Below are 14337 nucleotides of genomic sequence, written 5' to 3' on the forward strand. Positions count from 1 at the left end.
ATACTGCTCACAGTATCTTTACTATGATACTGTAGGTATCCTATTTTTACACACCAAACATCTTCATACTGTCTCAGTCTATCTTCTTGGGGGCACTCCCACCTGGCTTCAGAAAATCTATCTTCTCCATTAAAATGTCAATTCCTTTTGAGGTTAAAAGAAAAAAAATGATTTTTTCAAGTATTAATTTTTGTTAATGATGGAAGAGGTCTTAGTTGCTTGTCTTTAGCAAGCATGTTTCCTTTCATTGAAGATCAGTTCTTGATCAGTTTTTGCACTGAAAGACTAGGTCTCCTGTGAATTATTTGTGGCTCAAAGTGTTTGTATGAATTCCCACAAGGAGAAAAATATAAAGATTTGTCCGAATCTTACATCCTCCAACTTCCTTTTCTCTAATTGTCCCACTGTTCAGAATATTTCATTGTATAACACCCTACAGCATAATTCTAAGATTTTTCCATTGGGGTTACAATTGTGTAGTATCCAAATTAACAAAGTTATGTATACCTACAAATGTTTTTTAGGCAAGGGAACAACCAAAACAAAATAAAACATCGCTAATATTGTGACATGCTACATTGAAATCCCTCGTCTACCATGAAATTGCTTTGTGATCCTGGGAAAGTTACTCTTTTATTTTTTAGAATTTCACATTCCATACCAGTAAAATGGAGACAATTATATTTGACTCACAGGGCTACTGTGAAGAAAAAAATTAAAGGGGGTATGGAAAATGAGAATAAGGAATATTTTTGTTCATTTTAGTGTCTTCACTGCTTCCCTGGCACTTTGTAAAACCCACGCTTTCTTCTAATAATCTACTACTACTGCTAACTTTTCATTTAGAATAATTGTTCATTCCAACTGTAACCCCTTGCCACACATACTTGCCATTGTTTTTCAATAATTATGTAATTATCAAATGGCTTGATAAGATATTGCTTTGCATACAGGATATTAAATTCCTGTGGAGCCAAACATTCCAACCACTGCAAGTGGTGACTGGAGACCACATCACAGCAGTATCAGAACACGCATGAGATTGTTTTGCTTCTGTCTGTAGCTTTATTTTCTGTGGGTTTCATTTCACTGGTCTGTAAAAAATTAGATGACCACAGCAGGCTCTTTATAATTCTATAATTCTATAGACTAATTCTATAACTTTTATAATTCTAAAATTTAAGGTCCATAAAGAATCCATTCCCATTCTGATAACTATCCCTCAATGGCATTTACCACAATCTGATCATTGTTTCTTTATTTGTGTCTCCCTTGTGATTCTGCATTTGCTGGAAGAAACTTAACCTCATCCTTAAATATATTTTATCCTTAGCAGCTAGCAAGACTGTCTGAAACATAGTAGGCTCTTAAAAACCTACCTGTAGAACCATAATGAAATAGTTCGATGGATGAACAAACATCCAACATATTAGAGAAGATAATACAAGTCCACTAATTTCAATGTTGCTATTTCTTCTACTTGCCCTAATACAATGTATTTTCAGAAGTCATATTATCTCCTGGAATAAAATACGTAAAACTACATATGTGATTTTATACTCTTGTAATTTATATATCATCTTTCTTACTAGACTTAGCTCTGAGGAGGCCTGTCTCTGGCTGCCAGTGTCTAATATTTAAGTTTTGGCCACACAATAAAAGTTCAACAAAAAATCGTATTTACATCTTTGCAAATGTAATTACAGTAATTCCTTAAATCATTTTCCTTCTATCCTTTGGACTGATCCTTGTACCTATATCAATGCTGATTTTCCAAAGCTGCTACAAAATAGAGTCAAGTCTTTCTGGCCAAAGTGGTGTCTAGTTTGCAGCACAAAGACCAACTGACATTCTTCACTGACATGACATCTTGACTAAAAGTATAGAGATGCTATTTTGTAAAAAAGTAATTGAAAAGGTGGGCTGTGTCTGTATATTTTGATATACACTTCCCAAACAGTCTTTGGTTCCCTTGGTCTCTTAAAAATAATACTGTAAAATAATAAAAACAGACTAAGCACAAATGGTCTCTTCATCATCAAGGGGAAGAATGGGGAACAGAGGAAAAATGACTGCAGGAAAAAGATCACTCTTTGTAAGTAAATTTTATAAAGATTTACCAGTGGCAGTCTCACTTTTAAACATATGCTGGCAGGTAAACTAGTACCACATCAAAGCAGGGTTTCTCCTATGCGTTATAAAAATATATTTGAGTTTCTCAACCTCACCTCCTAAAGAAATTAGTTCTGGGACCAAGAGTGGTGAAGGTGATATAGAATTCTTGCAATTTTTACTTGTGGCATTTTCCTGAACTTCCTGAATAGAACAGCAGAAAATGAAGGCCCTTTTTTATAAGTAAAAACAATTTTTGAAGGATCCTCCCCCTACTTTGTTCTTACAATCTAGTTATGAGGAATCTGCAAGTATTATAAAGTTGAAAAAAGCCAATTACTTCCCCGCTATAATTCTCTGTGTGTGTGTGTGTGTGTGTGTATATATATATATATAAAAAATGTATATATACATATATATGTGTGTGTGTATATATAATTTAATACCAAATAATTTTTACAATATTTGTTTTTTTCAGTATTTTTTTAATTATTATTTTTTTTAAATAAACATATATTTTTATCCCCAGGGGTACAGGTCTGTGAATCACCAGGTTTACACACTTCACAGCACTCACCAATGCACATACCCTCCCCAATGTCCATAATCCCACCCCCTTCTCCAAAACCCCCTCCCCCCAGCAACCCTCAGTTTGTTTTGTGAGATTAAAAGTCACTTATGGTTTGTCTCCCTCCCAATCCCATCTTGTTTCATTTATTTGTTTTTAAAATTGAAATACCATCCAAAACCCTGTAAAGTACTTCCTGCTTACCATAGGGAATAACTTCAAACTCTTTCAGCATATTTTTGTGATGTTTACTTCCATAAATCTAAATAACATATCTATATTGCCTCTTCTCTGTTCTTCTGTTTGGAGAATTCTGTGTTGGCTTTCCATTACAGACTTTGGGGACTTAGCTCTCCTGGCCAGCCTCACCCACTTGCACCACAAAGATGCACAGATATACGAACACATAACACACTTCTTACCTGCCCCTCATGTTCCCAAACATAGTTATATCATAATTTTAATCACTACTCGGAATTTGTAGTACTGTGACTGGGTGATGATAGTCACTGCTGAGCCATATAGTATATAATGAAATAGTTCCTTTCTTGCACCACTTCTTGTTTTCCCTTGAAGTAACTAACTGTGATTTTTGTCTGATCTTTTTTTTTTAAATATAGTCACCATTAATTCACTCTCAACTCTCATCAGAGACCTTATCTGCCTTGGTATATACAACTACATTAAGTATTTCATTCACTTATTTTTGTGAAATAAATCCCTGCCAAGAGATTCTATGTCTCTGATCTGGACAGGTTGTTTTCTGAATCTGCTTAGCAGCTGTAATCTCAGACATCCCTTCCCCATTATCAGTTTTAGCTCACTTCTTTCCTATGTTCTCTCCTTATGTTCTGGGAAGGTCTCTTGCTTTTTTACTTTTTTATAATCACTTCTCCATTTTTGTTCTTACCTTTTTTTTTCTGAGATTCATGTTATTCAAATGAGATGGACCTCTTAAGAAAAATTTTCTAATTTTTTTTTTGTCTCCTAATTTCCATTTCATTATCTGCTCTACTTTCTGAGAGATTTCTTTAATTTCCAAGCCTCCTAGTGAGACTTCCCTCACAACTATTTGATCTTTAATTGCTAAGAACTCATTTATGTTTGATAACTATTTTTAATAGCAAACTGTTCTTGTTTGCATGGATGTGATAGCATGTTTGATCACTCTAAGATTGCTAATGAAAAACTTTTGAGGATATCTTCACTCCCTTTTCAGTGTCTTTTTTCCACATGGTTTTCTGGGTTTTGCAGTGGGGGGCGGGGGGCGCGGATTGTGGGTTTTTGGCTTCCACTTCTCATCTCAGATGTCTTCCATAAATATGAGTGATCTATAGTTTTCTGCTCATATTAAGAGCAAAACACCAAAAGTTGATTGGAAATTTCATGCCCATGAGTGAGACTTACTAAATATGGTCTTCATTATAAGGTGATTTCCTGGGTCACTTGCTTGGGGATCTCTGATATCCCTCAGTATATTTAGGATTCTCTCCCCCCTCACCCCAGACTCCCCATAAAAGTATCTTCCACTTTAAAAACTGGAGGATGTAGACCACTGGTTGTGAAGTGGCAGGGGGACAGGGTAAGGTACCAGGTATCGAAAATTCATCACCTCAATAGTCACTCACTCACTGCCCTTGTTTTAATTTAGTGCCCCCTGCATTTACCTAGAAAGAGACTTTTACCTTTTCCAGAATAGAATACCTTCATCTCTGTCAGAGCATGAGAGGAGTGATCACTCAAATAACAGAGTCAAGGAGAGAGAATAAAGGTCCAATTGCTTTTCAAACAGATTTTGGGCCAATTCTCCCAGTTTTGTAGCCTTGCCATCTCCTCCACATCCACGAGTACCTGGTGCTGCTCGTTCATAAGCTTTTGATGGTATGAAGTAGGGATGTTGTAGTGTAAGGCACATTTCTTCTGTTTTAATACTGCCGGCTCGGAATTCAGCTCTATTGCCCCCTTCCTGCTGACAAGCTGCTATTTATATTCCAATGGTTGGTTTGCTGAAATCTCCCTCTCCAACCTGATTGTCATTTTTACAACCTTATAATGCAACAGTCTTAATGCACGTGTTTAATCCATTACTTTTAACTGGACTTTAAAAGATTATATTGTTCCACATTAACTTTTGCTACTGCTCTGTGTGCAATATTTCAGGTGATTACAAAGGCCTTGGCTTCTTGATCCACTACAAAGAACTCAGGGTATTATGAATAATAACAGCTATTTTCTCTTCTTTGGGAGGGGCTGAGGACTCACTCTAAACAACAACAAAAGAACCAAATGCTGACTGTGGCACATTGAATAGAATTGCCAACTGCATATTGCAATGCAAAATCAGAAACACTGTGGTTCCTTCAAGAAGTACAATCAATCCACAATATAGGGAGAGAAGGGTAAAATAAATTATCTCAAAGTTCCTTCCAAACTCTAAACTGCTATGAAAGTAGAGACAATTTTATATGTCTGGACATGGAAAAATGTCGAAGATATATTTTAAGTGGGGAAAAAAAAAACAAGTTGTAAAACTGTAGGTACAGAGGGGTGATATTTTTGGTAAATACATAGGATTTTAAGCTTATCCTGACTTCCCGTATAAAATACCTCTGTGAAACATTAAAATAGCTCATCACCTAGTCAACAGTTCCCTCAAGTATTCTAATGCCCTGCCCTTACTTGCAATCATTTCCTTAAAGAGAATAATAATGACAATCACTCATGAAGCTTTGACTCCGGGAGAGAGTGCTTTTTAAGGAGCTTTATACTATTAACTCATCTAGGACTCAGAGCAACAGTGGAGTAGTTGTCATTATGACCTCTATTTTGCAGGTGGCAAACCTGAGGTAAGGGGAGATCAGGAGATCAAGTGTCTTGTGGAGTGTCTTATGAATCAAGTGTCCAGTGGAGGTCACGAGGATCTCAACTGAGTGGAGATGGGCTTTAACTGGAGGCAATTTGGCTCTGAGGCCACAGTTCTTCAAGCTCACCCACGACCCCACGATGCTATATAGTCTCTCCAGCCCATTCAGAACATGAATTTGGTGCCTAGGCTGACTAGCAATTTGATTTTATGTTAACACTCTGCCCATTTATTTTACAAATATACACTGAGCACAAATTATGTACAAAGCACTGCCTGACAGTTACAAAGTAACTGATGAGTCCAGTTTTCAGCTTGCTCCCTTTAGAGCTAGAAAAATGATTATAAAAAAGAAAGAAAAAAGGCCAAAAAGAAGATTACACTTAAAAAGATACATGACAAATCCCTAATGTCTTGTTGGCTATATAGTTTTATAGTAACAAAATGAGTCTAGTGACTAGAAAATGAAATAGTTGGCCTAAGAGCAACACAATATCAGACTTATCAAATAAAAATCTTGTTTTTATTTTTCTAACAGCTAGTAAATAATTTTAACTACTACTCTTAGAATAACCATAATTAACACTGCTACAAGAACTTAGAAAAAAATGGTAAAAATAGTATATTTGACGTCAATAATCTTGTCTGAAACTCAAGCTAAATTTATGCTTCAATTAATCTTTTCTACCAACATTCTTATGTTCCCTCTACTTTCTTCAGAGTCTGTTGTTAAGAAAAAGATTAATTATAATAGGTGATCTTTTTATTTATTTTTTGAAGAGAAACAGATTCAGATATTCCTAGGACAGGAATGAGCTCAAGGGCTGAAGAATAAGACATTCACTTATTGAAAAAAAATTTTTTTAAACTGATCTTTGTATTTCCTTTTGTGTAGCAGATTCTGTTCTTGAAGAATTGCTAATGAGACAAGGTACTGCAAGACATTCACCTATAACCTGGCACTTCTCTAGCAGGGAAACAGACTTTCACACTGTGAGAGCTGTAAGAGAACACTCAAAGTCTAATATGGTCATGTGAGGAGGGTCTAAGAAGTGTCTTTAAACTCCTCAGGAAAATGTGTCAGAGATACAGGGCTACGAAGGAAGCTTCTGGGGTGGAAGGGGAGTGTCTCAGTCACTGTGAACTCTATCTGTATCTTTAGTACCCCAATGCTTTATAATATATTTGACAGCAAGTCAATGGGTTCCTACCTAGAATGTAACAAAGAATGCAAAGCTTGTATGGACCTTTCCAAGAGAACATGTTATTGCTGAGGCCAAGACAAGTCTCTAGACTTTTGGGGAGCAGAATAGTCAACATCTGTTGCAGATAACATGGGGCATGCCATGAGGGATTCAGGGAGCAGGACTTCTGTTGGTGAATTCTGGAGGACACTGTATTATTATTTACCTACATACCTACTTTTAGTAAATTAAAAACCAATCCACACACATATAGGTATACTGTAAAAAAAATAGGATTTAAGATGTTATGACAATTGTATAACATCATCACAAATTCCTAGGCCTTTCTCCCATTGAAAGATGAGATCTACATCCTCACCATTTGAATGTGGGCAGACTTGTGATTGCTTTGAATAACAGCAAAAAGGCAAAAGTGATGCCAAGAGACATCCAAAGGTAGGCCACAGAAGGCAATTTAATTTCCACTTTGTCCTCTGAAATACTCATTCTTGGAGTCCTGAGTCATCTTGCAGGGTGGTCATTATGGGAGAGGGTCTGCATCATAAGGACTAGGGGCTATCTTTCCCAGCATGCTCAGCCTTTCAGCTGTTTCTGATGAGGCAACGCCCAAATGAATTAAGCCTTACCGGACAATCTAAAATAGCCTAACTGGTAATAAGTACCACCAAGCGACTTCCATCAAAATCACAAAGAAAGAAGAAGCACTCAGCTGAGTCCTAACAAAATTCCTGACCCACAAAATCACAAGCTACGACAAAATGATCACTTTAAACCACTACGTTTAGGGCTGGTTTGTTATACTATGACAAACAAAAAACGAATACATAAAAGATGCATGAAATATGGATACATAAAATATTGTGGGATAAAATAATATAAATCAGAAGCAAGACAGAAAAGAAAAGTAAATGGCATGGGATAGGTCATGCTAAACCTCTCGTGTTCCTTTTCCATGTCAGGCCTTCTCTCTACTCTACATTGTTCCATAAGCTCTTCCTTCTGTCTTGAACCACTACTATCACCAAGACCTTTTCATTCTTAAGTTCCTCAACCCTGATGTCTCAGCTTTAATATCATCTCCCAAGAGTGCGTTTCCTGAACCTAGGTCTCCCCTACTCTCTTTACTCTCTTTTGTAACATAAACTCTTCAGGATTATTAACGGATATCAAGATCCATGCAGGAGCTACAACTTAACCCTATTTGCAAGCTGATAAGCTGAACTAGTCTGCCACATTTTAAAAAATGCTGGCAGAAGACAAGGCCTCCTGGATAAGAGACAAAAGACTTTATTACTCTTGGGTGAGAGACAAAGAAATGCTTTACCAATATTGCTATTATGGCCTTGGCAGTCATCAGGATGTGCACATTTGCTCCAGTTCCCTGAGTCTCTCTATTCCCACAGTGCAACAGCAAGAGGAGGTCCAGATCAGGCAACCCAGGTTTGGGGATTTTTTTGTTCTTTTTTTCTTTTCAGTTTAGAATGAAATGCTTTTTATTTTCTGTGTTGAGGCAGGGATCCAGCCGGCACAGTGAGGCAAACTACTGGTTTATCCGTCAGTTTAGCCAGTGTTTCTGCAGCCTGTCTGTGAGGAGTCCCATGGAGAAGACAGCTGGTAGAGTGGCCACTGGTGGAGAGGCTGCCTCTCAGAGCACTTGTGGTTTGGGCACACATAAGTGTTCTCAAGCAAAAACCACATTTCCCACAGGTTTCACTCAAATGGTGAGGAACAGGTCACTGAGAATTTGGGGAGGAAATTCCCTGATGATCTGCATGATTCCTGCATTAAGGAACCCTGATTTTTTTTTTATACTAGATAGTAAGCATGCCTGACAGACGCTATTTACAATTTTCAAGGCTATTTGCTATATAAAAACTTTTGAAAAAATAGTCTGGAACAAAGCAAGCTTTTTTTTTTTTTTTTTAAAGGTTTATTTACTTATTTGAGAGAGAGAGAAAGAGAACAAACACTGGGGGTGGGGGGTGGCAGAGATTGAGAGGGAGACAGAATCCTTAAGCAGAATCCCTGCTGAACATGGAGCCTGACCCGGGTATGGATCCCATGACCCTGAGAGCATGACCTGAGCTAAAATCAACAGTCAGCTGCTTAAACATCTGAGCCACCCAAGCATCCCGCCTCTGCTTTTGATACAGGCAAGAACACGAGAAACTCCTGTAGAAATATATCCAAACAATGGTCTGATTCTTCTATTCCTTGATTGACTCCAAGCTCCTTGAGTGTCCTAGTCATTTTTACTACTATATCCTAAACATTTAATACAATGTCTCCATATAATACCTATTTAATATATACTTTTTGGCAGAATGAATGCATTGATTAAAGACAAGTAAGTCCTTAAAAATAGCTTTAAAACGTTTTCTTGGGGCACCTGGGTGGCTCAGTCACTTAAGTATCTGACTCTTGATTTGGCTCAGGTCATGATCTCAGGGTTGTCAGATGGAGCCCTCTGAGGGGTTCCACACTTAGTGTCATGTATGCATGAGATTCTCCCTCTGCTTCTACTCCCTATCCCACTCACAGGCTTTCTCTACCCCTCTCAAAAATAAATAAATAAATAAATAAACATATGGTCAAATAATCTTCAACAAAGCAGGAAAAAATATCCAGTGGAAAAAGACAGTCTCTTCAATAAATCGTACTGGGAAAATCGGACCTCTATGTATAGAAGAATGAAACTTGACCATTCTCTTACACCATACACAGAGATAAACACGAAATGCATAAAAGACCTCAACGTAGGGTAGGAATCTATCAAAATCCTAGAGGAGACAATAAGCAGTAACCTCTTTGACATTGGCCACAGTAGCTTCTTTTAAAACATGTCTCCAAAGGCAAAGGAAACAAAAGTGAAAATTAACTTTTGGGACTTCGTCAAGATCAAAAGCTTCTGCACAGCAAAGGAAACAGTCAACAAAACAAAGAGGCAACCCACGGAATGGGAGAAGATATTCACAAATGACAGTACAGACAAAGGGCTGATATCAAAGATCTATAAATAACTCCTCAATCCCAACACTCAAATAACAGATAATCATGTCAAAAAAATGTCTTCTCCAAAGAAGACATATAAATGGCTAACAGGCACATGAAATAATGTTCATCATCATTTGCCATCAGGGAAATTCAAATCAGAACCACAATGAGATACCACCTTACACCAGTTAGAATGGCCAAAATTAACAAGTCAGTAAACAACAAGTATTTGAGAGGATGTGGAGAAAAGGGAACCCTCTTCCAATGTTGGTGGGAATGCAAGTTGGTGCAGCCACTTTGGAAAACAGTGCAGAGGTTCCTTATGTGATTTGGTGTGTGCTGTGAAGTGTGTAAACCTGGTGATTCACAGACCTGTACCCCTGGGGATAAAAATATATGTTTATAAAAAATAAAAATTAAATAAAAAAAAAAAAAGAAATTAAAAATAAGACTTACTCTATGACCCTGCAATTGCACTACTGGGTATTTACCCCAAAGATACAGATGTAGTGAAAAGAAGGGCCATCTGTACCCCAATGTTCATAGCAGCAATGGCCACAGTCGCCAAACTGTGGAAAGAGCCGAGATGCCCTTCAACGAATGAATGGATAACGATATGGTCCATATATACAACGGAATATTATGCCTCCATCAGAAAGGATGAATATCCAGCTTTTGTATCAATATGGACGGGACTGGAGGAGATTATGCTGAGTGAAATAAGTCAAGCAGAGAGAGTCAATTATCATACGGTTTCACTTACTTGTGGAACATAAGGAATAACATGGAAGACACTGGGAAATGGAGAAGATAATTGAGTTGGGGGAAATCAGAGAGGGAGACAAACCATGAGACACTGTGGACTCTGAGAAAGAATCTGAAGGTTTTGGAGGGGGTGGGGGTGGGGGGTAAGGTGAGCCTGGTGGTAGGTATTATGGAGGGCACATATTGTATGGAGCACTGGGTGTGGTACATAAAAATGAATCTTGGAACACTGAAAATATTAAATTAAAAATAAATAAATAAATTCTTCAAATTGTTTTTGAGAGGCAGAGGGTACACACAAATGGGTTAGGGGAGTAGGAGAGGGAGAAGCAGGTTTCCCATTGAGCAAGGAGCCTGATGTGGGACTTTATTCCAGGATCCTCAGATCATGACCTGAGCCAAAGGCAGATGCTCAACCAACTGAGCCACCCAAGTGCCCATAAATAAATAAAATCTTAGGGAAAAAAAAAAGTTTTCTCGTGCAGCTTTTGATAAATATATTGGATGGTGACAAGGAGCAGTGAATTCAATTTTATTCCCTGTCAAAGGTCCAAGTATACATCTATTTAATGGTGCAAATTTAGTATGATCCTATATGGTTTAATGTATATCCTTCAACATCTACGAGAAGCCAACAGATTATTTGACATTCTCTAAGGAAAACTATCGAGTATAGCCATGTTTATGTCTCAAAAAAAGCAAACCACCTCTACCAGAAAGTGAACAGAGAACTCTATGGACAGGGCCAAGATTCACCTTCTGAATTTGCTTTAATGCCCAAATGAATAAGTGATTAAAACCCCAAAGTTCTACTTCACTGAAAAGATTATAAATTATTTTGAGCATCACTGGTAAGATATTCATAAACCACCAGGATCAAAAAGTATTTACATCTTCAACAGAGTTCTCTGATTGGCCTTAGTTGGATGTGTCTGTTTTCCAATTGGGCTCTGGATCCAAAAGAATGCACAGAAAGTAAATTGCTTCCTTCAGGTTATAATTCTCAAATGTTTTGGCCATTTTTACTATTTTCCTTCAATTTCTCTGTGGATTAAAAATGATAATGAATTTTGATTAAAATGTTTGACTGCCCACTGTGCAGTTTATCACTGCATTGCTCTGCAATACAAGGTAATAGCCGTAACAATAATGATATTATTAATTACAATAAAATTCTTAACACTTAACGTCTGGCATATGGAGAGGGCTGAATGTACATGAAAAATTTATTGAGCACCAAATATATACTGTCAACTGTATGTATTTTCACATATATTAGTTCATTTCATCATTATTACAATTCTGTGTACTATCAGTTCCCTCACTTTGTACTTGGGGAAACTAATATTTAAAAAAAGTTAAATGAGGGGCATATGGCTGGCTCAGTAGGTAGAGCAGGCGACTCTTGAGTTCAAGCCCCACATGTGGTGGGGGGGGAGCAGGGGAGTGGAGGAGGGAACGGGGTTAAATGACTTTTTCAAGGTCACAATAAACAAAGTTGTAATGGCTAGGTTGAAAACTGAGATCTTCTAAAATGCCCAGCCTTGCTGGCAATTTTATTTAATGGGCCAAACCCCACTTAAGTACAAAATCATAGGAGTCATTGTTGATGCTTTTCTTGAATCTCTCAGAAATCTTTGTTCATTTGGCTTCCAAAACATATCCCAGTCTCACCATTTTGCAACGTCTCAGTTGATATCTAAGCTATTATTACGATCTTATCTGAAATGGATTAATTGCCTGTTTGCAGGTTGCACTGCTTTAATTCTTTGACCCTATGTCCCATTCTTCACACAAGAAAGAAAAATAACATTTAAACACACATATTGAGATGTATTGATTATAATCCTCCTCACTCCCACCTGTTACGGAGACTTCAAGTGCTTATAGCACCCTTTGTTTTCATACATATTTGCTTTTCTGTTCCTAGAATTCTTCATGCTGTTCCCTGCCTCACGGCCTTTCTGTCTACTAGTTCATCTACCTAGAAAGTCTCCCTTCAGCCTCTTGTCTCACATACTCCACCAAGATCTTCACATGAATCAGCAATTTCTCTTCATTTAGATCTCAGCAAGGTATCACTATCTCTGAAAGCCTTCTCTGGCCATTCCATCCGGAGTAGTATCGCAGTCCAGTACCCAATCTGTCTCTACCTCATTTTCCTGCTTTTTCACTCTATCCCACTTAACACCATTACAAGTTATCATTTACTGTATTTGTTCAACTATCCATGGTCTCCTCCACTAAAATGTAAGCTTTTGTGCACTATTATATTTCCAAAGGTTAGAACAGTCCCTTACATTATAGGCAAGTCAATAATATTGATTACGTGAATGAAAGGATATAGGGTTGTGTCTACTATGACTCACTAGCCCTGAAACATACATGCCATACCTTGGGCACTGTTATTCTGAAGACGAATAAACTATCATGTAAATCTCTGTCTGTAAAAACATGGTGACTATAAGTAAACATCACCTGTTCATTGTTTTCACACAAAGCACCCCAAGATGTTTAGGTTACCAAATGAATCATTAAGACTTTCACATTTGCACAGAAACCAGTTTGACGACGTTTGGAAATAAAGGATATCACTCAAGACAAAGAAACATTTACTTATAAAGCAAAACAAAACACAACTTCAGGCTGACAAACACAATGAACACACAAAAAAGGCTACCTGGGTCATCTCCATTTGTTAGTACAAGGTCCCAAACGAGAACTTTAACCTCTTTTTGAGTTAGTTCTATCTAAAAAAAAAACAGGAAAAATAACAATACTTGACTCATAGAACAGGGTGGTCTCTCTTGTTGCTGTTGTTGTCATTGATGATGATGATAATTATTTTAGTTTGTCGTGGTTGGGAGGGAAGGGGCTAGTGGAAATAAGGGAAATGACAACAGTCCCCCAGAGCCACACTATATCACCATTATGGCCTTTCCCCCACACCTCATCTATTCTATCTACTTCCTCCATTGCCATGACCACATGACTTCAGTCCCAATCTAGATTTGTAAAATGGCAAAAAAGATATCAGTTTTTACTGAATCAGGCCCTTTCACACACAGAGAGGAAGAGGGGAGGGGTGCACGTGTTGATGAAAAGTAAAGATAAAGATTAGAAAAATCTAGAATCCTAAATATAAGAATCTCATGTAGTACAGAAACACTGTTAAAAATAAAATAGTCTATGGGGTGCCTGAGTGGCTCAGTCTGTTAAAACAGTGCCTGCCTTCGGCTCGGATCCTGATCCCAGAGTCCTGAGATCAAGCCCCACATAGGGCTCCCTGCTCAGCAGGAAGCCTGCTTCTCCCTCTCCCACTCCCCCTGCCTGTGTTCCCTCTCTTGCCGTCTCTCTCTCTCTCTGTCAAAAAAATAGAATCTTTAAAAAAAAAAAAAACGAGATACTCTCATAAAAAATAACAAATAAAATTTCAAACTTATTCAGGCAGACCACTTTCAGAACAGAAAAGGTTGGGATATATTTAAATGTGGAAGGCATCCATATTTTCACATAAAATACAATGATGGCATGCATACCCAGGTCCTGTCTCAAAAAGGGACAAAAATATTTAGTCCTAGTTTTGCACATTTCTATTATTATGGGATAGATAGTTATGTTTTCATAATCTAGTAAGCTAGTAATAGCTCTAAAGGTTTAAAATTATTTATGGAAAAAACACATAGAATTAAGAAAATTTAATCTGTTAAAATTCTGTGTTTTTGCTGCATATTGAGACACAACAGCATTATTCCATTTTGGTGATAAAATGAGAGTGTTAACAGGAGCACAGTTTGGGAGTGACAACTTCAAACAAAAGCTTGATGCCT

General features: G+C 37.5%; 1 protein-coding gene across 1 annotated transcript in view; it reads right to left on the reverse strand.

The window, feature by feature from the left end:
* MDGA2 (MAM domain containing glycosylphosphatidylinositol anchor 2) overlaps positions 1–14337 on the reverse strand; it is an 871541-nt gene that overhangs the window by 449745 nt on the left and 407459 nt on the right. The gene's annotated exons all lie outside the window — the stretch shown is intronic.

This window comes from Mustela putorius, unplaced genomic scaffold (genome assembly GCF_011764305.1).
Source record: "Mustela putorius furo isolate JIRA1106 unplaced genomic scaffold, ASM1176430v1.1 tig00000129_pilon_pilon_pilon, whole genome shotgun sequence".
Taxonomy (NCBI): domain Eukaryota; kingdom Metazoa; phylum Chordata; class Mammalia; order Carnivora; family Mustelidae; genus Mustela; species Mustela putorius.